Genomic DNA, 23,441 nt, shown 5'->3' with positions numbered 1-23,441 from the left:
AGGCTCAATGTGGCTTACATAGTTCCAGAGAGGCACTTGCGGACTCCGGTGTAGACAAATAGAAAGTGATGTTGTGGTTAAATAGTTAGATAAAGCTAATGTGGTGCAACCACATTGGGGGATCGTGCAACGGAAGATATGTGTCCTGGTTAACCATGCATTAGTTAAGTTGTGTTGCAGAGATTGGGCATTTATATTGGATCGGTGGGGTATGCCTTTTTAAACAGGTGAGTTTTTAGGCCTTTCCGGAAGTTTAGGTGGCCATTCGTGTTTTTCAAGGTTTTTGGTAAAGCGTTCCACAGTTTTGTGCTAATGTAGGAAAAGCAGGATGCATATCTTGATTTGTATTTGAATTTAGGTATGCTCTTTCTGATTTTGATGTGTTTCTTGTTGGTAGGTCGATCCAAGTCAGACTTGTATTCTGGAGCTAGACCATGGATTATTTTATGAACCAGTGAGCAGATTTTGAAAGTTCTTTGATTGGTAGCCAATGTAGTTTTTCGTGAAGGGGTTTTGCACTATCAAATTGGGTTTTTCCAAAGATAAGCCTAGCTGCCGTGTTCTGAGCAGTCTGCAGTTTCTTTAAGATTTGTTCTTTGCATCCCGCATATATTCCGTTGCAGTAGTCCACGTGGCTTAGTACTATTGATTGTATCATGTTGCAAAATATTCCCCGTGGGAAGAATTGTTTCACATGTTTGAGTTTCCATATTGTGTAAAACATTTTCTTTGTTGTGGTTGTGGCTTGGCTCTCTAGTGTTAAGTTGCGGTCAATGGTAATGCCGAGGATTTTCAGACTGTCTGAGATGGGGAGGGAGTAGTCTGGGGTATTTATAGTTGTGAGGTGGGCAGTGCTGCATTAGGATGAGAGAATGAGACAGTGTGTTTTTTTCTTTATTGAGTTTTAGTTTGAATGCCATTGCCCAGGAGTCAATGATGTTCAAGCTGTTCTTGATCTCGTTGGTGATTTCTGACGGTTTAGATTTGAAAGGTATGTATATTGTGTCATCATCTGCATATAGAAAAGGGATTAAGGCCTTGGTTGGATAAGGACTTGGCTAGTGGGGTCATCATTAGGATGAAGAGGATGGGTGATAGGGGTGATCCTTGTGGTACTCCACAATCTGCTTTCCACGGTGGTGAGATGTTTGACTTTGACTCTACTTGATATGTTCTTGTGGTTAAGAAACTCTTGTTCCAATTAAGTATGTTTCCTCCAATCCCGAACTTATCTAGTAATCTGATAAGTATATTATGGTCTACCATATCGAATGCACTAGACATGTCAAATTGGAGGAGGAGGATGTTTTTGTCTATTGCTATTTGTCGCGTCCCTTACCTGTGCCGCTCTTCCCGCAGCGATGCCTCGCTCCGCGAGCAGGAGAAAGCGGGGTATCGCAGGCTGTGGGCAGCGTGTCAGGGGGATCTTGCCTGCCTCTTGGACTGTGCCGGCTCGCCGTTATGGGTCAGTGGCGGCTGGAGAGCGCCGGCCATCTTGGCAGCGCCGGCGCTCACGAGGTGGAGAGTCTCTTCCGGGCGCGGGGCCCAGGAGCATGGAGGACGCCCCTCCTGGGTCCGGATTGGCTGGTCGCGGCTGGACTCCGCCCTCTCTCTGTGGCCAGCCTATCCAGAGTCCTTGGGCTGGTTGAAGGCTCCACCCCCGGACAGCTGATGTTTGTCTCCCTGATGGAGGGGGCTATTTAAGAGCAGACGCTGGCAGAACACTTTGCTTCGGCTTCTGCTTGTGTGGTTTCCTGAGTACTGTGTTGTTGGACTGCTTACCTGCCTTGAACCTCTGTTTGGACCTGGACTTTGCCTTTTGCCTGCCGCCTGCCTTGAACCTCTGTTTGGACCTGGACTTTGCCTTTTGCCTGCCGCCTGCCTAGAACCTCTGTTTGGACCTGGACTCTGCCTTTTGCCTGCCGCCTGCCTAGAACCTCTGTTTGGACCTGGACTTTGCCTGCCGCCTGCCTTGAACCTCTGTTTGGACCTGGACTTTGCCTTTTGCCAGCCGCCTGCCTAGAACCCTTGCCCGGGACCTGGACTTTGTTTTCGAGGCGACCCTAGTACTCTGCCTGGCCTAGGTCTGTGCCTTTGGATCTCTCTTGCCTTATTCCTGTGTTTGGTTCTGGACTGGTCATCCGTCTGCTGTCCACCCTGCGTCCAGCCCTGCCTTCCATAGGAGTTCCTGTCCTGATTCTTCAGGTAAGATCAGGGTTGTCTAGCTGCCAGACGTTGTTTGGCACAGGGGCTCACAGATCGTGGGACAGGCCCGACAGAAAGCCGAAGCCATGAGCTCGCCAGATAAGCCTGATCTGACCGACTTGGCCCAAGCTCTTCAACAGCAGCAGGCTCAGCTTAATAGATTGTCTGGGGTACTTCAAGATGTGTGCACACAGATGTCAGCGCAGCGAGGACCGTCTTCCGGGGCAAGTAGGGCATCTCCATCTCAACCTGCCTTTCGTTTGCCTGAACCTCCCCGGTTTGACGGTACACCCTCTGCATGCCGCGGGTTCTTGAACCAATGTCAAATGCTCTTTGACATGCAACCTGCTTCATTCCCTACGAACAAATTAAAGATTACCTACATCATCTCGTTACTCTCCGGTCCTGCCTTGGCATAGGCTTCACCACTATGGGAACAACAGGACCCTCTCCTCTCAGAACTAGGAGAATTCCTGCGTCGGTTCCGCATGGTATTTGATGTTCCGGGGCGCCCCTCTTCTGCTGCAGGTGAGCTATTGCGGATTCAGCAAGGGAACAGCTCGGTTGGAGCCTATGCTATTCGATTCTGCACCCTGGCTGCGGAACTTAAATGGAATCAAGAGGCCCTTACAGCCATTTTCTGGCAAGGCTTGAGTGGGCGCATTAAGGATGAGTTAGCCGGCCGTGAAATTCCTAGTACTCTGGACGCTCTAATTTCTCTCTGTATCCGGATTGATGTCCGCTTCCAGGAACGAGCACGAGAACAGGATGCCTCTCGTCCGTCTCGAAGGACCTCCCCTCAAAGACAACGTACTGTCTCTCCTCAGGGGGCTGTGGGTCCGGCTGCAGAGGGGTCTGAAGAACCTATGGTGATTGGCAGGTACCGACTGTCAGCCGTTGAGGGGGCCCACCGGAGGGATAACAAATTATGCATGTATTGTGGGAAACCTGGTCATTTTGTGAAAGGGTGTCCCAACAAGCCGGGAAATGCTTAGACCCTAGCCTTGTGGAGAGGGTGGTTTTGGGTCAGTCAGGAGCCCTTCCGGATAATTTGATGACAGTACCGATTATCTTACTTTGGCGAGAATTCAGAATAAACACCCTAGCCTTACTGGATTCAGGAGCAGGGGGCAACTTTATTGATGCTAGCCTACTTCAGGGGCTAGGAAGGCCGGTTATTCCCTGTAAACCAGCTCTGCAGGTGACTTCCATTCATGGTTCTACTCTTCCCCAGCCGATTACTCATCTCACCCTTCCGCTTCGGATGCAGGTGGGCCTTCTTCATCATGAGGAGATACAGTTTCTTATTTTACCTCAAGCCATTCATCCTGTTATTTTAGGTATGCCCTGGCTACGGCTGCATGCTCCCTGCATAGATTGGCCTTCGGGAGAGATCAGACAATGGAGTACTCGTTGTTTTGAGACCTGTCTGACGCCAGTGCACCCTCCTCCTACTAAGGTGCCAGCTCTACCGGGAATCCTTCATCCCTGTGAGGCCTGTCTTCCTAAGGAATATGATGATTTTTCTGATGTCTTTGATGCCCGGGAGGCGGATTCCCTCCCGCCCCATCGCCCTTTTGATTGTCCCATTGATTTGTTGCCAGGAACGATGCCTCCTAGAGGAAGATTATATGCCCTATCCCGGGACGAATCTGCAGCCATGCGGGAGTACATTCGGGAGAATCTTCATAAAGGGTTCATTCCAGGGGCGTAGCTACGGGTGGGCCTGGGTGGGCCCAGGCCCACCCAATTTCAGTCCAGGCCCGCCCAGCGCCAGCTCCCATTGCCGGCCACTGCTGCTTTTCCTGATGAGCAGCAGTGGCCGGCGCTACAAAAAGAAGAAGCGCTCAGCTGACTGAGCTGAGCGCCAACGCGTCGCTAAGGAAGAGGAAAAAATGTTTTAAAAAAAACGCGGCACTGCAGGCAGCCTCAAAGCATTGGCTGCTGGCTCTGTGCAGGCTCCTCCCGTCTCTTACATCACTGCCCCTGTAGCGAAGCAGGGGCAGTGACGTAAGAGACGGAAGGAGCCTGCAGAGCCAGCAGCCAATGCTTCGAGGCTGCCTGCAGTGCCGCGTTTTTTTAAAACATTTTTCTCGTTGGGGGTTAGCGACGCATTGGCGCTCAGCTCAGTCAGCTGAGCGCTTCTTCTTTTTGTAGCGCCGGCCCTGCTGCTCATCAGGAAAAGCAGCAGTGGCCGGCAATGGGAGCTGGGGCTGGTGGGCCTGAATGGGAGAGGGAAAATGGATGGCAGGATGGGGAGAAAGAGGGAAAATGGAAGGATGGGGAGAGAAAGAGGGAAAACAGATGGGAGGATGGCAGAGAAAGAGGGAAAACAGAAGGATGGGGAGAGAAAGAGGGAATACAGATGGGAGGATGGCAGAGAAAGAGGGAAATGGAAGGATGGGGAGAGAAAGAGGGAAAACAGATGGGAGGATGGCAGAGAAAGAGGGAAAACAGAAGGATGGGGAGAGAAAGAGGGAATACAGATGGGAGGATGGCGGAGAAAGATGGAAAACGGATGGAAGGATGGGGAGAGAGAGGGAAAACAGATGGAAGGATGGCAGAGAGAAGGAAAACAGATGGAAGGATGGGGAGAAAGAGGGAAATGGATGGAAGGATGGGGAAAGAGGGAAAACAGATGGAATGATGGCAGAGAAAGAGGGAAAACAGATGGCAGGATGGGGAGAAAGAGGGAAAATGGAAGGATGGCGAGAGAAAGAGGGAAAATAGATGGGAGGATGGCAGAGAAAGAGGGAAAACGGAAGGATGGGGAGAGAAAGAGGGAAAACAGATGCGAGGATGGCAGAGAAAGAGGGGAAACGGAAGGATGGGGAGAGAAAGAGGGAAAACAGATGGCAGGATGGGGAGAGAAAGAGGGAAAACAGATGGGAGGATGGCAGAGAAAGAGGGAAAATGGAAGGATGTGGAGAGAAAGAGGGAAGACGCTGGATGGAAGGGTAGGGAGAAAGAGGTGACACTGGATGGAAGGATGCAGAAAGAAAGAGGGGAGACTATTGGAAGGATGGGGAGAGAAAGAGGGAAAACAGATGGCAGGATGGGGAGAGAAAGAGGGAAAACAGATGGGAGGATGGCAGAGAGAGGGAAAATGGAAGGATGGGGAGAGAAAGAGGGAAAACAGATGGGAGGATGGCAGAGAAAGAGGGAAAACGGAAGGATGGGGAGAGAAAGAGGGAAAACAGATGGCAGGATGGGGAGAAAGAAGGAAACTGGAAGGATGGGGAGAGAAAGAGGGAAAACAGATGGCAGGATGGGGAGAGAAAGAGGGAAAACAGATGGGAGGATGGCAGAGAGAGGGAAAATGGAAGGATGGGGAGAGAAAGAGGGAAGACGCTGGATGGAAGGGTAGGGAGAAAGAGGTGACACTGGATGGAAGGATGCAGAAAGAAAGAGGGGAGACTATTGGAAGGATGGGGAGAGAGAGGGGAGACACTGGAAGGATGGGGAGAGAAAGAGGAGAGGCTGCAAGGAAAGGGGGAATAGTGAAAGATTGGAGAATAAGAGGAAGGGGCATGGGGAGAACAAGGGTGAGAAAAAGATGAAAAGCCATAAGTAGATGAAGGAAATTAAAGAATGGATAGTAAGAATGAATTAAATCTGGACACAGAGAGAGGCAGAAAAATATTGAAGAAAGCAAAGAAAAAGGAGAGAAAAATGACAAATGGCCAAGAAACCCTGGCAGAAGAGTTAAGCGAAAACGAAGGAAAGCAGAATCTAGAGACTGGGAGCAACACAATGAGAAAAAGTAAATGGCCATACAACAAAGGTAAAGAAAATAATTTTATTTTTAATTTAGGATAAAGTAATATGGTGTTAATAAAGTTTCAGAGACCAATACTTCCTTCCTTAGGTCAGGAGAGGATACTGTAACAGCATTATACTGACCTGAGGCAGGAGGTTTTGGCCTCTGAAAGCTCACTGAAAAGGATTAGGCTATTAAATAAATTGTCTGAAATCTGATGCACTGAACAGCACTTTACCCTGTGTGACAAATGCATCTGAGTGTGACTACATTTTGCTGGGGGGGGGGGGGGGGTAGAGATAAAATTTTATGCCCACCCACTTTGAGTTCAGGCCCACCCAAAATTGGCAGTCTGGCTACGCCACTGGTTCATTCGACCTTCTTCTTCTCCTGCCGGGGCCAGGTTTTTTTTTGTCTCCAAGAAGGATGGGTCCTTGCGACCCTGCATTGACTATCGAGGGCTTAATAACATCACAGTCAAGAACCGTTATCCTCTTCGCTTATCCCGGAGCTTTTTGATCGACTCCAGGGGGCTGTTATTTTTACAAAATTGGATCTCCGAGGGGCCTACAACTTGATTCGTATCCGCCAGGGGGACGAGTGGAAGACTGCGTTTAATACTCATGATGGCCATTTTGAGTATCGTGTCATGCCTTTTGGTCTTTGTAATGCTCCTGCTGTGTTTCAAGATTTCATCAACTTCATTTTTCGAGATCTCCTTTATTCTTCAGTCATTGTTTACTTGGACGATATTCTGATCTTCTCCGCTTCCCCTCAGGATCATCCCAGGCATGTGTGCACAGTACTTCAACGTCTCCGGGATCACTGACTGTTTGCCAAATTGGAGAAATGTGCGTTTCATCAATCCACTATTCCTTTTTTGGGACATATTATCTCTGCTGTTGGATTACAGATGGATCCTGCTAAGCTACAGGCTATCCGTGACTGGCCTCTTCCCCAAGGTCTCCGGGCTCTGCAGCGTTTCCTTGGATTTGCTAATTACTACAGACAATTCATTCCTCATTATTCTCTCATCACGGCTCCTTTGATAGCACTTACTCGGAAGGGTGCGGATGTTCGGCACTGGTCTCCAGCTGCTCTGGAAGCTTTTTCTACCTTGAAGGCGGCTTTCTTGTCTGCATCTGTGCTCCGTAGTCCTGATGTCACGAAGCCTTTCGTTGTGGAAGTGGATGCCTCTGCTTTGGGGGTTGGGACTGTGCTGTCCCAGACGGCTCCTTCTGGTAGAAGACATCCTTGTTTTTTTTTTTTCTAAGAAGTTTTCTCCGGCAGAGCGTAATTATACCATCGGTGACAGAGAGCTGCTGGCCCTGAAGTTTGCCTTTCAGGAGTGGCGATACCTGCTGGAGGGAGCTGCTCACCCTATTACAGTCATTACTGATCACAAGAACCTGCTTTATTTGCAAGATGCCAAACGCCTGAATCCCCGGCAGGCCAGATGGTCACTGTTTTTTGCTCATTTTACTTGGTGTTCCGTCCCGCGGAGAAGAATGTACAGGCGGATGCTCTCTCCCGGGCTTTTGATGTACCAGAGGAACCTGAGGAGCTCTATCCTATGCTCAATCCTGCTTGCCTTTCCCCTACTGCGGGGGCGTCCGCCTGCCTTAAGACTCCTGTTCCTGCCCGGTCTCGCAGCAAGGTTCTTCAGTGGGGTCATTCTGCTGCTTTTTCGGGACATTTTGGGTTTCGTAAAACTTATCATCTTATTTCCCGCTATTTTTGGTGGCCGCATATGGCTCAGGAGATCCGGCAGTTTGTCTCTACATGTCCTACTTGTGCTCGTACCAAGTCTTTGCCAGGCAAGCCATGGGGTCGTCTTCAACCATTGCCGGTACCCCAGCTACCTTGGCAGGAGGTCTCAATGGACTTTATAACTGATCTTCCTTGTTCCAAAGGCAACACGATCATCTGGGTGGTGGTGGATCGTTTTTCCCGCATGGCGCACTTCGTCCCCATGCGGTCCCTGCCATCTGCTGCGGCTCTTGCCTCCCATTTTATCCAGCACATTTTTCGGTTGCATGGACTGCCGCAACGCATCATCAGTGATAGAGGTTCTCAATTCACCTCTAGATTTTGGAGATCTTTGTGCTCAGCCTTTGGGGTTACCACGCATTTCTCTTCAGCTTATCATCCCCAGACCAACGGCATGGCAGAGCGTACTAACCAGACCCTTGCCTTTCTCAGGGCCTTCACAAATGCTCGACAAGATAATTGGACTGATCTCCTGCCCTGGGCTGAATTTGCTTACAACAATAGCCTCCATTCTGCTTCCCGGACATCACCCTTCTTTACTGTTTTTGGACGTCATCCTCGTCTTCCGCCTCCGATTCCTTTGACTGAAGCCTCTCCACTGATCCGGTCTACCCTCACCACCATTCATGGCACTTGGAAGACGGTTCGTCATCAGTTGTGGAGGGCGGCCGCACGGTATAAGCAGTTTGCTGACCGTCTTCGATGTGCCGCTCCCGTATTCCAGCCGGGACAGAGGGTCTGGCTCAGCACCAAGTACCTCAAACTTCGTCTTCCCTCTCTTAAGTTTGCTCCTCGCTTCATCGGTCCATTTTCCGTGAAAGCTAGAGTGGGGACGGTGGTCTATCGTCTTCACTTACCTGGTAATCTTCGCATTCACAATGCCTTCCATGTCTCTCTGCTTAAGCTTTTCGGACTTCCCAATGGCATCCTGCACCAAGGAAGATTCTGGTTCCGGACTCTGACCCTGATCCTGAGTTTGAGGTGAAGGAGATTCTTGATTCTAAACTCCAAAGAGGATGACTATTTTACTTGATCTCTTGGAGGAACTTTGGTCCTGAGGATAACTCCTGGGAGCCAGCTGGTAATGTCAATGCCCCTGATCTGTTGCACGAGTTCCACTCTTGTTACCCTAATAAGCCAGGGCCGAGACGGAGGAGGGGGGCTTACGGGGGGGGGGGTACTGTCGCGTCCCTTACCTGTGCCGCTCTTCCCGCAGCGATGCCTCGCTCCGCGAGCAGGAGAAAGCGGGGTATCGCAGGCTGCGGGCAGCGCGTCAGGGGGATCTTGCCTGCCTCTTGGACTGTGCCGGCTCGCCGCTATGGGTCATTGGCGGCTGGAGAGCGCCGGCCATCTTGGCAGCGCCGGCGCTCACGAGGTGGCGAGTCTCTTCCGGGCGCGGGGCCCAGGAGCATGGAGGACGTCCCTCCTGGGTCTGGATTGGCTGGTCGCGGCTGGACTCCGCCCTCTCTCTGTGGCCAGCCTATCCAGAGTCCTTGGGCTGGTTGAAGGCTCCACCCCCGGACAGCTGATGTTTGTCTCCCTGATGGAGGGGGCTATTTAAGAGTAGACGCTGGCAGAACACTTTGCTTCGGCTTCTGCTTGTGTGGTTTCCTGAGTACTGTGTTGTTGGACTGCTTACCTGCCTTGAACCTCTGTTTGGACCTGGACTTTGCCTTTTGCCTTTTGCCTGCCTTGAACCTCTGTTTGGACCTGGACTTTGCCTGCCGCCTGCCTAGAACCTCTGTTTGGACCTGGATTTTGCCTGCCGCCTGCCTTGAACCTCTGTTTGGACCTGGACTTTGCCTTTTGCCTGCCTAGAATCTCTGTTTGGACCTGGACTTTGCCTTTTGCCTGCCTAGAACCCTTGCCGGGACCTGGACTTTGTTTTCGAGGCGACCCTAGTACTCTGCCTGGCCTAGGTCTGTGCCTTTGGATCTCTCTTGCCTTATTCCTGTGTTTGGTTCTGGACTGGTCATCCGTCTGCTGTCCACCCTGCGTCCAGCCCTGCCTTCCATAGGAGTTCCTGTCCTGATTCTCCAGGTAAGATCAGGGTTGTCTAGCCGCCAGACGTTGTTTGGCACAGGGGCTCACAGATCGTGGGACAGGCCCGACATATTTCCTGCTTGAATTTGGCCAGGAGAGTGACTAGTACTGTTTCTGTACTGTGGAGGGATTGGAAACCTGACTGCGATTCATGGAGTATGGAGAAATTGTTTATATATTCTGTATGGCTACCATGCTTTCCATCAGTTTGGTTGTCATCGGGATAGATGCTACTGGACGGTAGTTAGTGATGTCGTTTGTTTTTTTTCTTGGTGTCTTTTGGTATTGGTGTGAGTAAGATATTGCCTTTTTTCGTAAGGAAGAGACCTTGTTGAAGCATGTAGTTTAGGTGGGATGTGAGGTCTACTATGAAACGGTCTGGGGCTGATTTCATTAGATAGTTGAGACAGGTATCAAGTTTGCAGTGGGTGGTGAAGAACCTACTGACCGCCTGGGCAACTGCATTGACAGTGAGGTAGGTGAAGTTTAACCAAGTTCGATCAGTTGGGTATTCTCCTGGGTTTGGGTCCAGCTCATTAAGGAAGCTTTCAATGTCAGTGTTATTCTGAGATAGTGTACTGCATAGATTTACAATTTTTTCTTTGAAGTGCTTAGCAAGTTCGTCTGCAGATGGAATGTCTTTATTCGATATAGTGACCGAGTTAGTGTCTAGGAGCTTGTTCAAAAGTTTGTATAATTTGTTTGTGTCTTTGTAATCTGTCCCTATTTGAGTTTTATAGTATGTTCTTTTTGTCTGTCTTGTCGCGTATTTGTATTTTCTTTGTGATTGTTTCCATGTGGTTAGTTTATGTTCGTTTTTGTTTTTTCTCCATGCACTTTCGAGTTTTCTGGATTGTGTCTTTAGCTTTTTCAGTTCATTGTTGAACCATGGGGTTCTGTTGTGCTTTTGTGAGGTTTTTGTTCGTAATGGTGCTATATCATCTAGTACACATATGCATCTTTTTTCCCATTCCGCCAGGTAATATGTGGAGTTCGTTTGTGCTGACCATTCATTGTTGTATATCAATTGCCAGAATGATTTGGTGTCTATTTGACCTCTAGTGCTGTAGGATGTGCGTTCTTGTGTTTGGTGTAATCCTTTCTTCCGTCAGTGTAGGGATAAGTTTAATTTGTAGTGATCAGTCCAAGGTGTTTCTGTCCATTTAAGATCTGTTATGGCTAAGTTACTACTACTACTACTACTATTTAGCATTTCTATAGCGCTACAAGGCATACGCAGCGCTGCACAAACATAGAAGAAAGACAGTCCCTGCTCAAAGAGCTTACAATCTAATAGACAAAAAATAAATAAAGTTCTGGTCTGTTGAGAGTTTGTGTGAGAGTAGGTCAAGTGTGTGTCCTTTGATGTGGGTTGCTTGCATTTGAGGCCATTTAAGGTCCCATAAATGGAGGAATTCCTTACGTTCCCGTTCGCTGGTTGACTTTGGATCTTCTAGCTGGAGGTTAATGTCTCCTAATATTAGTACATTGGAGTTAGTTGCACCTGAGTTAGAAATGAAGTCTATGAAGTTTGTCTGGGTTTTGTTCCAGTTACCTGGGGGTCTGTAGAATAAGATGCAATTCAGATAGTCATGAAGGGTTTTGTTATGTATCCTCATTGAGGCAATTTCAAGTTGTGGTGTCATGGATTCGGCAGTGGTTTCAGTGGTAAAGTGGGATCGATAGATTAGAGTGATGCCTCCACCTCTCTTTTCCTTTCTGATCCAGTATGTAATTTTGTATCCTGGAGGGCACAGGCCTATGATTATGGGGTCCTTTTGATCATGAATCATTGATGAAAAGTAAATCGAGGTCTTCCGCTGTGATCCAGTCTGTTAGTAATTCTGTTTTGTTTACTATGGATCTGGCATTGACATAGCCGACTTGGATTGTTTGGAATAGTTCTTCTGCATTTGGTATTGTGTGGACTTTTATTAGTTGTCATTTATTTGTTGATTTGGGTTTGTTTGGACCCTCCTTTGACTTTTGTAGTGTTTGTTCGCAGGTTGGTGCTTTTCCTTTGTGTGAGTTGTTGTTTTGGTGAAGTGTGGTATGACTGATCGATCTTTGGTGATTATATAGTATGGGTATAATGTTGCTTTCTGCAAGAGGGATGGTTAGTGTTGTGTGGATCAATGTCAGGGAGTAGATAGTTAGGAGTAGTTTTAAGGTTTTCATTCTGGTTTCTTTTAGTTGTGTTGTTTGATTTGAGTTGTGTTCTATTGGGTGGGTGCACTAAATGGCTTCTATTCTTTGGTGAAGGGTCTGGCGTGTTCTAGTCTTGCAGGTTATTTCCGAGTACATCCTTGGATAGGGTTGTGGTATTTTGGTTGACTTGTTATTCGTGGACTTAACAGTCAGAGTGGTCTTGACCTATGCTTGGGAGGGGTACTACATCTACAATTCAATGGTTAAAAAAAAAATTTGTTGATGGATGGTCTGTCTGGTGGTTGTGGACAAGCCAGTCCATGTGGTGTGGTTCCGGGTTAGGGAGGAGGGTGCACTTCCTGGGTCTGTTGGTGAGATGCCTAGAGACTTCTGCTTATATCCAGTCAGGTGTTTTTTTTTAGCACCCCCAATCATTTTTAAAGTTGGCTCCTATGCAAACTATAACTTTAAAGGAGAACACTTGCTTCAATTGCAAAACATCTGTAATACGGCATCAAACAATAGCCCAAAATACCTGCAACCTGAATTAATGGAGGGTTGACGCGACCCAGGTAGGGTTACCATGTCTGCATATAATGTGTACAGTGCTGCATACATCTAGAAATTATTAGTGGTAGTAATGGCCAAAGTTCCTGGGTAAAGTGAAAGGTGCAGGAGACATCTTCAAATTGACTTCAAAGGCTCCGTTGCTGTAATATAAGAATATATTCTGTCAGCCAGGTCATGATCCCTGCACATCAATAGGGGAACCCTTAAACTACAGGGCAGCTCCTCTCCTTCTAGGGCCTCTGTATCGGGGCCTCCCTGACCTATTCGGCTTCAGAGCTTTTAGCTCCATATTTACTCCTGTCACTGGAGCAGTGAGTGTCATCTGCCAGGGATCAAGAACCAGGGCTAGTTGCAGAATCCTGTAATCATGGGTCCCAAATACAGCCACTAGGTTCAAGTTTACCATGACTCAGCCAGTGAATGCAGCACAGTATGAGCAGCATGTCATCATACACCAGTTTATTAGAATAAAAAAAACACCTGTTGTGGCCAAGAAAATTACTCATTTAGTCAAAAATACAATCTTGCCCACCTTCAATACCCCCTCCACCCCCCCCCCCCCCCCCCCCCGTTGCTGACAGTTGTGTCCTCCACCCCACCCCCGTCCATTACTGCACTTACATTTTGTTGCTCACTGAAGCTGATGAGAATGCTCTGTGCTGGGCTGGTGCAGGGCCTTGAGCATCTGCACACGCTCAAGGCGGATTCTCGGTGTCAGTTTCTACTTGATGAAGATTTATTGACCTTGTGGCAATTTCAAAAAAGTATTGGTGTATATATGTTTCACGATCTGTGTTCAGAGTAATTGTTCTATTTTGAGATAATAGAAGCTGGGAGCTGTGGTCTGTGGGACTCCCTGGCTATGTGTTATCTTTTATTTTTATTTTTAATTCTTTTTTCTTACACTCTTCTTTTATGTTTTTAATGGATTTCTTTTTCTCTTTCTTTGTGTTTTATTGCCTTAATATTTTATTTTGTAAACTTCCTGGATGGTTTGTCTAACAGATGGTATATCAAATAAAGAAAACCTTGAACTTTCTAAGTTGAAATTATGATTAAAACATTGCTTTTAACCTTGTAGCCTAGTGGTTGGTGTAGTGCACTGTGGAGAAGGGGACTCAGGCCCATAATCCACTCTAACTGTAACACTTGGTAGTGGAAATTGTCAGCCTTCCCAAAACCTACTGAACCCACATTTAGGTGACACTTGCAGGCATAAGAGCTATTGTAGTGGTATATAGTTGGGTAGTTTTTGGAGGGCTCCCCATACAATATAAGGTGGTAATGGTGAGATATGTCCCCAGACCTTTTATGTGAAGTCCACTGCAGTGCCCCCTAGGGTGCCCCACTGCTCTGCTGGGATGTCTGTGTGGCTAGTCCACTAAGAATGCTGGATCCTGCTACATTCCAATAGCTTGATTTTGTGTGTTTTTCACTTGGAAATTTTTTTTTGGAAATGGTCAAAAAAAGAAAAGCACACTGGGCACAAAACGTCTAAAAGTGTCTAAGGAAATGGCCATTTTCGAAACAAAAACACGTTTTTTTAAGTTTGAAAACGTCCATGTTCACCACTTGATTTTTGGACATTTTTGCAAAATGTCGACGAAGAAGGGCAACCTTCGAAAGCTAATCAAGAAATGTATTAAGTTATGTCCAATAAAAAAGGTATCATCTTATTTTCTTTTCCATGTTTTATTTTGTTTGATTTCTGTTGATAAGGCTTTGAGGAAATTCTTTGTAAGGGGAAAGTTCAGGATGGCTTTCCTGGTCATGCTGTGCTTCTTGGATTTAAAGAGAGATATACCCAAGTCTCAGGAAGCTTCTCAGATTCATAATAGGAAAACATCATCTTCAATACTGTTTGCATTGTTCTTCAACTTAGCATCACAAGTATTCACAATTTATTTAGCAGTGCCTCCAGTGCATTTACTCAAATTTGAGTTCCTTGTGTGTCCCTGTCTGTATGACTGGTCAAAAGCATATTTCAAGAAGAGGCCAGAGAATCAATAAAGTTAAACAGCCAGGTGTTGGAGCTACTAGAGTTCATGAAAAATTACTCTAGTTCCAATCTGAGTCGATATGTCAATCTCTGCTAGATATGTCTTGATCAAATGTTTCTTTCTTATGAAAGGATTACCATTTTAGTATACATTATGAAAGATATAGAAAGGAGATTAGGAGACAGCATGCAGTATGTTGTGCCTCATGTCATCAACAGTGTATCTCAATATGAGAAAAGCCTACTCGGAGCTCATGAGGTGCCATCCAGATCACTCAGCAGCTCAGTAACTCTAGGTGTGGTAGCCAAATCAATTATGTCTAGCCAAATCCATTCATCTCACAAATATATTAAACCTGAGCTGGGAAGCCCATATAGAGGGGCTTTGCACTCAGGGTCTAAGGTCAGCTAAGGCGATACTTTACCACATAAATTTGTCAAAGTAAAGTTGATTTGGAGTGCGCTTAATGATTTTAAAGATCTGTTGTTCAACAAAATTACCCTAATTCAATTAGACAATTGGCTAGCTATTTGTTCTACATAAGCAAGTAGAATCATTGTACCTCCTGTTCTGCATAAACAAGTAGAACCAGATTGTCAGGATGTGGAAATGGGCCATCTCATATGGGATGGCCCTCAGAGTCATGGAGCTGCCCAGGATAGACAACATATTAGCTGAAAAGACTGAGTCAAGTCCCACAAGTGTTACCCAGAGGGGTAGCAAACAAGATATTTTGTGAGTGGATAGTACCCACAGTGAGTCTAGTTGTGTTTCCACCAGACAGGATGTGTCATCAGTACTGTGTGACAATAAGGACAAAGGACTAGCCTCAGACCCTTTCTACCTGTCTTGAGGAATTGTAAGCTCCCTAGTCCCATGAGCAGATTCTGTCCTACATGTACCTGAATGGGTGGCCTGCAACGTTACTTCAGAGTGCTCATGTAAAGACAAGGAAAAAAGTTTCATTAACAAATTCTAAAAAACTTGAGAGGAAAATTAAGTGAAAATCTAGAGAAAAGGAAAATGTTGTAAGTAATTATATATAGGATAATGAAAAGATGACCAACTGAAAGTTTAACAGAATATGTTTATTCCACAAGAAGTGGTTTACTTAAGGACTAGTTAAACTATAAAAGTTCTATAGAATCTTGGTTAACAGGGGTGCACAGCAAGAGAGAAAATTATACACCTTAATGTATAAATGCAGGGATAAATACAAAGGAAAGTTACAACTCAAATATTTCTTCCTTCCCACTTAACAATAAACTACATGGAAACTCCTTTTACAGCTCAGAACACTTTGGTGTATATAAAAATATCAGACCCAATCTTTTCCCTACTACAATATCAGATCAGAGATTCTGCAAGAAATATGGTATTTTACTTTGGTACCGGTAAACCTCCTCTCAAGATCATGAATCAACCAGGAAAAAATATATTCTGTTCCCTGCTATTACCCTCTGTCAGTGTCTCTTTATATCTCAGTGATAATGTGGATAGAAAATTAAATCTAGCTCCTGGATGTTATAAATGCAGTTGCTAAAGACTTATCTGGTGGTTCAAGCTTCCCTTGGATCTTCTTGTGGGGAAACGGTGGGGCCCTGCTTCTTCTTTTTCCTCCTTCAGCATAGGGTGATGAATGTTCATCAGCTGCAGTGAAACTTACTGCCAAAATCAAAACAAAAGGAGAGAAAACTACCTCAAGATGGCCGCCGGTGGAATGGTCACGGAGTTCCTGCTGCTCTGGTAACGGCAGATTTTCGGTCAGATTGCGGCCGTGATTGGAGCCGCACACGGAGAGTTCCACTGACGTCAGACACCCCGAGACATCACACCGGCCCTTGTGTGAACGTTTGCTGAATGCATGGCCTAGTGTCCATAATGCAACCTACCAGACGGGAGTCCCACCGCCCTCGTACAGCGCATTCATCTGCAGGCCGTGAGATGAGAGGTCGTTGACTTCTCCAACGGTTCCTCCTAAGTGGGCGAATCGTTCCAACGGCTTCTTTCCAGCCTGCAACTGCAACACGACTCTGAAAGACAGTACCTCCAGCCCGTTTTCAAAAGCGTAAGTATATATTGCTTGCGCTTTCTGAGACGAGGAATCACCGGGCACCCACCCACCTCCCTAAACCGATTGAAGCGACAGTTGAGCAGGGCACCGCATACTGAAAGATTGCCTGGTGCAAGGCCGGTCTTCAATCCAATAGCCAACCCGATCCTGTCGCTACCCATAGTGAGTATACACTCAATCACGACGGTTGTGGATAGAGAGGACCTCCCTGCACAAAACCAGTGCCTGCATTTTCTTGCATGGGATATTCTTTCACCACACTGAGATCATCTTGTTCACACCCTTGCCTTTGTTCAGAACTGTAAAATTCTGATTCGAGGAGACTCAGTAATCTGGAACATTATCTGAACACCACATATTGGAACACTTGCCTTTGACCATAAAGTTAGAGCTTTCAGTCTCAAGGAGCCTTTTTCCATCATCTTCCTCCAACTCTTTGCCCTGCACTGCTAACAGCCGATCTACCCTGTACTACTGGCCACCGATTTTGCCCTGCACCATTGACAACCGATTTGTCCTGCACTACTGACAACCTACTTGCCTTGCGCTGCTGGGCAATGATCTACCCTGCTCTGTTGACAGCCAATTTGCCCTGTACTGCTGGCCACCGATTTTGCCCTGCACCATTGACAACCGATTTGTCCTGCACTGATCTACCCTGCTCTGTTGACAGCCAATTTGCTGTACTGCTGGCCACCGATTTTGCCCTGCACCATTGACAACCGATTTGTCCTGCACTACTGACAACCATCTTGTCCTGCACTGATCTACCCTGCTCTTTTGACAGCCAATTCGCCCTGTACTGCTGACCACTGATTTTGCCCTGCACCATTGACAACCGACTTGTCCTGCGCTGCTAGGCACCGATCTACCCTGCTCTGTTGAGAGCCAATTGACTAACTTCTGTTCACAGCTGATCTACCTGCACTGCTGACTACCGATTTGCCCTACACGGCTGTCCACCGATTTGCCTTGCACCACTGACAACCGATTTGCCCTGCACTACTAGTCACCGATCTGCCCTGCACTGCTGACGGCCAATTTGCCCTACATTGCTGACCACTGATTTGCTCTACACTGCTGACAACTGTTTTGAGTTCAACCGAACTAATCTCTGCCTGCTGAACCTGATTACTAAATTAAAGAGGGTACTTTTTTTTTTAATTTTTAGAAGTCTTTATTGAACATTATTAATTCTGAACATAGCGTAACTAACACATTTGCAATACAATTTTGCACATAGCTATGTGCCAGATACAGAACAAAGAATACACATTTAAGTTTGCCATGCATAATCAAATACAAAATATACTTCAACTTTTTTAATTGTGTTTTATAAGTAACCTCCCGTTTCCTACCTATCGACCTCCCCTCTTCCCCCCTCCAATTCCACCCCCCCTAAACCCTCCCCCCCTCCCCCTTCCCCCAGTGCTGTTTCTGGTCCTTCACACTCGTAAACTACATTCTCTCTTTTTTTTTTTTTTCCCTAGTTAACTGCATTTACAAAGAACTGCCATGTTGAGTGCCACTGACTTGTCCGGTGTTTTCGTGCGGCTATGAGCCTTTCCATTTCACACACATACTTTAATTTGTTTTGCCATCTTGTAATTGGGGGGACTGTTTTTTTTTCCAGTGCAACGCTATTGTCACTCTGGCTACTGCTGTCACCTGTCTCAGCAACTGCTGTTGACAAGATGTCAGTCCTCTCACCGGTGCAGAGAAAAGAAACACCTCAGGGACCCAAGGTATCAAACATCCCAGCCAGCTCTGGAGCCTATCTTGCACTGCCTTCCAGAATGCCTTAACTTTAAGGCAGCGCCACCATATGTGCCCCATGGTTCCCCTTAGGTCGCATCCCCTCCAGCACAGTCCCGTTGTCGTCGGGTATATTCGCTGAAGTCGATCCGGGGTAAGATACCACCTATATAAGACCTTTACTGCATTTTCTTTGAGCGGTACATGTATAGAGACACCCGCCACCCTTTTTTCTATACGCTCCCATTCTACTTCCTCTATGGTCCTACCCAACTCTTTTTCCCACGCCCTCCTATGGCTACTATGTCCTGGAGCCTGTGCCGCGACACATCTATATATTTTCCCAATGAGCCCCCGGGATCCAATTAACTTTTCACATATCTCTTCAAGGGGGAGTGATTGCCGCTGGATGACCTTTCTGGTCGCTGCATTGTGTAGGAAATGTGACGACTGACAGTATGCAAACTCTTCACCCTCCACCACCGGGAACTCCGTCTTCAGTGCCGCAAAAGTTAGTATAGTGTTATTATTGTCATACAATTGACCCCACCTTTGCACTCCCTCCGCATACAAGCGGGTGAAGACACCCGTAGTGTTCCCCGGCAGGAACAAAGGGTTATAAGCTATTGGTGTCATTCGGGACAGCACACATCTGCCCTCTGGAAATAATTTGTCCCAATAGTATAGAGTAACTTCCACTGAGGGGCATACGCCTTCTTGCAGTTTGCGAAAAGGCCTTGGCAACCACATGAGTGCCCCCAACGGCGTCTCTCCAAGGGAGTGCTGTTCTAAGTGGACCCACTGCCTATCAGGATAGTCTTGATACCATTCCATAGCTGCCTTTCCCTGAGCTGCCTTGTAATACCAATGAAGGTTTGGGACTCCCAATCCTCCTCTCCTCTTCTCTTGATATAATAAGGTTCGCGACAATCTGGGATGCTTTCCTGCCCAGACGAAACGCACAATACGATCTTGTAAGGACGCGAGAAATCGCCTGGGCGCCTTCACAGGCAGCACTTGGAATAAATACAGGAGGCGGGGTAGGACATTCATCTTAATAATAACTATACGTCTAAACCAGGATACCTCTAGTCCTCCCCATCTCTCCATATCCTCTGCAATTGTCTTTATCAATCCCTTATAGTTTGCCGAGAAAAGCTCTGACAGTGGTATCGTCAATTTAACCCCTAAGTATCTAATCTGTCCCCGAGCCCACCTAAATGGGAATGATGACTTCAGCTCTGTTACCGTTTCCTCATCTATAGTTACTTTCAAGGCTTCGGACTTTGCCATATTCACTTTGAATCCCGAGACTACTGAGTACTTGTCTATAAGTTGAATAAGTCGAGGGAATGTAGTCAGGGGTCGAGTCGCATATAACAAAACATCGTCTGCGTAGAGCGCCAGTTTATGCGTTCTGTCTGCCACCCGGGCCCCTACGAACCCCGGATCTTGTCGTATCCGTGCTGCAAAGGGTTCCATAACCATAGCAAATAGGAGAGGAGACAGGGGACAGCCCTGTCTCGTTCCTCTATGCAATGTGAACAGCCCAGAATAATTTCCATTAAGTTTAACACATGCTTTTGGCGAGGTATAAAACGCCCGTATCCAGCCTATAAACTTCGCTCCAAAACCCATTACCTCCAGGACTCTGTACATGAAGGACCAATGAACGCGATCGAAGGCTTTCTCTGCATCTAAACTCAAAAGACACAAGGGCCTCTGATTCCTCTTCGCCAGGTGCATTAAATCTACCGTACGCCTGATATTGTCCATCGCCTTTCGATGGGCCACAAAGCCCACTTGGTCCGGGTGCACAAGGGTCGGGAGTATAGGCGCCAGCCTGTTGGCCAGTACCTTAGCCAGTATCTTAACATCGGCATTGAGTACCGATATGGGCCTGTAGGAGCCACACTCGGTGTGATCTTTTTCTGACTTGGGTATCACCGCTATCCAAGCATCTCTCATAGTCAACGGCAGAACCTCCCCCTCCTCTACCTGATTGAACAGATCCGCGAGCAACGGCGCTAACTCGGGGGCAAACTGCTTATAAAATTCATTAGGGAGACCATCTAACCCTGGGGACTTGTAGGATGGCAAGCTACTTATCGCCTCCTGTATTTCCTGTGGGGTAACCTGCTTTTCCAACAGGTCCCTATGCTGTCTTGCCATGTTGGGAAGCTCGCATTCCTGCAGAAATTCATCTATCGCGTCGGGTGTCGGATTGATTTCCTGTTTATAAAGTGCTTGATAATACTCCCCGAATCTTTGGCGTATTTGCTCAGTTTGATTCAGCAAGCTACCACTCTCATCCCGAACCTGATGTATAAGCCGATCTACTCTCTGCCTGCGTATCTTTGTAGCCAGTAGTCGCCCTGCTTTGTTAGTGAACTCATAAGAGCGCATCCCCTGCCTAGCTCTTAAGACCTCTAAATGCTCTGAGTATATGGCGTCCAGCCTCATCCTTGCTATACACAACTCCTGCCACACCTGCTGTGATCTATTCATTTTATGTTGCTTCTCCAGTTGTTGTATTTTGCCAAGGCAGGCTGTTATCAGTGCCTTCCTCGCCTTTGAGCGTTTGCTTGCCTGTTGTAGAAAATAACCCCTAGACACTGCCTTCAGGGTGTCCCAAACAACATGTAATGCTGGGCCTGTATCCACATTTAGTTTTAGGTATTCTTGTAGCATCTTTTTGTACCCCTCCAGCACATCGCCCTCTTGCAAAATGCTAGTATTTAGGGTCCATCTCTTATCTTGTTGACCAGCCTGTATATTTGGCAGAGTTACCCACACTGGGGAGTGATCTGACAGTGTCACACTTCCAATCCCTGCGTTTGGTCCCCTTTCTAACAATGCAGCGTCCACAAAGATATAGTCAATTCTAGAGTATGACTCATGTACCGGCGAATAAAATGTATAATCCCTATCTGTCCGATGTGTCAACCTCCACAGGTCCAGGACCCCTAAGGAATAAGCCAATGACCCTAGTGCCTGAGCCTCTTTTTTCCCCTCAGACCTTGTTACCCCCGTTCGGTCTATCCCCGGGTTCATCACTGCATTGAAGTCCCCTCCCATTATTAGGGATCCCCTGATAAAAGCGATCAAGGAATTACGAACCCTTGTGAAAAATTCCACCTGTCCACTATTAGGGGCATATATCGATGCTAATGTGATGTCTGTCTGGTTCAATGTCATGTAAAGATAAATAAAGCGGCCCCTCGGGTCCCGTTTAATCTGTTTAACCTGCACCGGTATGGAGGAGTGTATCAGTATCGCCACCCCTCCCTTTTTTGTGGTTTCAGAGGATGCGCAGTACACTCCTGAATAACCAGGGCATCGTAAAAGGTGCTCATGCTTACGCCGCAAGTGTGTCTCTTGCAAAAATACTATTTTTGGTTGTAACTGATGTAATTCTCTATACAGTTTCTGTCTTCTGTGGCATATTCAATCCTTTTACATTATAAGATATAAACTTCAAATCATGACCCATTATGTTCTATTATTTAAGTATAAGCCAATAGCACTCCCTAGCCCTCTTACTTGTACATTTGTGACCCTCAATTACTTCATCATAGTTTAACAGTCTTTCCCCTTTCCCCCCACCCCTTCCCCCCCCCCCCCCCAGGTTCCCCTCCATCTTCCCCCCCCCCCCATATTACACCAACCAGAGGATCTAATCCTCTGAGTGGGATACTAGGAAGTGAAGCACCCTTTCCAAGACATCCCAGCCCCTCTTCCCACCCTCCCACGCCTTTCACATTTCTCTTCCTTCTTTTATCTCTTTTCAATACCGTTTCCCCCCTCCCAACATTCTTTGTAACCAGATATTATTTTTATACATTACCATATCTGCTCACTTCTCTTGCAGTGTACATTTAGCTCATTCTCTCCTCTCTCATTCCACTCCCCAAAGCTCTGAATTTAATAAATTATCAACCCCAGTCCAAATTTAGTTCAATTGACATAACCCGTAAGATTCTACTTTTATGTCCAGAACTCAATTGTTTCCAGCTTCTCTCCTACTTTGAATGTAGGCCGGGTCTCTCATCTCTTGGACTTGCCTCGTCTCACATTTCCTGCTGCTCGCTGCCAGCCTTGGAGTTTAGCTCGTATTGTTGTTGCTAATTCCCCCGGCGGGACTGTTGTGCTCACAAATTCCGCAGCATGCAGTGCTTCCCAAGCCTCTTGTAGCGAGCGCACTCTATATTTACTACCTTTCAGCGCAAAATTCAGGGAGAAGGGAAAACCCCATCTGTACTGCTGCTTGTTTTTAAGTAGGACATCCAATGCAGGCCTCATTTGGCGTCGCTGCTGCAAAGTGTATAGTGAGAGGTCTTGGTACACCAGTATCTTAGCTCCTCCATATTCAAAGTTCTGAGCCCGCCTCGCACTCACCATGACCTGCTCTTTGACTTCAAATTTATGAAAGCGCACTATAATGTCTCGCACCTGCTGTTCTCTTCGTGGCCCCAGTGCTCTGTGTGCTCTATCTAATTCCACCGGTGTGGCCCCCGCTTCATGGCCCAACAGCGTGGCACACATTGTTTGCACTAGCACCATTATATCCTCCGTCTCGCCTCCTTCTGGAACGCCGCGAAATCTGAGGTTATTGCAGCGTCCTCTGTTCTCCAAGTCATCCAGTTTATAGGCAAGTTCCATATTTTTCTTTTCAAGATCTTGCAGCTGATCAGTATGTTTAGTTAGTGTCTCTGCCTGCTCTTCCAGCTTGAGTTCTGCCTCTTCCACCCTGCCCCCCAATTCGCGAAGATCTGTGCTCAGCGTGTCCATTCGTTCGAGGATTTCCTCCTTCGATTGTTTTATCTCCTCTTGAATGTTAGATAAGAATGTACGCAGTTCGCTCGAGATACCTCTTTTGGGAGGCGGGTTGCGATGTTTGGAGGCAGACAGGGCTGAATCAGAGTCAGATGGAGTGGCCCGTTCCGGCGATTCATTGCGTTTGGCGGTCTTTCCCGCCATACTTTTTTCTGACCGCTCGCTCTCCTTTTTCCGCGTCGCGGGAGTTTTACTCATTGCAGCTGAGAGTCTAGGGGATCATCCGGCAGCCTTTTCCAGCGTTATTGTCGACCGAAGTCCACTTTTTATTACTTTTAAA

At 47.0% G+C, this 23,441-nt stretch overlaps 1 protein-coding gene across 1 annotated transcript in view; it reads left to right on the top strand.

Annotated features, from left to right (window-relative positions):
• Nucleotides 1-23,441, top strand: part of SMC1B (structural maintenance of chromosomes 1B) — a 1,336,696-nt gene that overhangs the window by 1,169,401 nt on the left and 143,854 nt on the right. The gene's annotated exons all lie outside the window — the stretch shown is intronic.

Source organism: Microcaecilia unicolor, chromosome 9 (genome assembly GCF_901765095.1).
Source record: "Microcaecilia unicolor chromosome 9, aMicUni1.1, whole genome shotgun sequence".
NCBI lineage: Eukaryota > Metazoa > Chordata > Amphibia > Gymnophiona > Siphonopidae > Microcaecilia > Microcaecilia unicolor.
The sequence above is the reverse complement of the archived record's forward strand: the minus strand, read 5'-3'. Positions and strand labels throughout refer to the sequence as shown.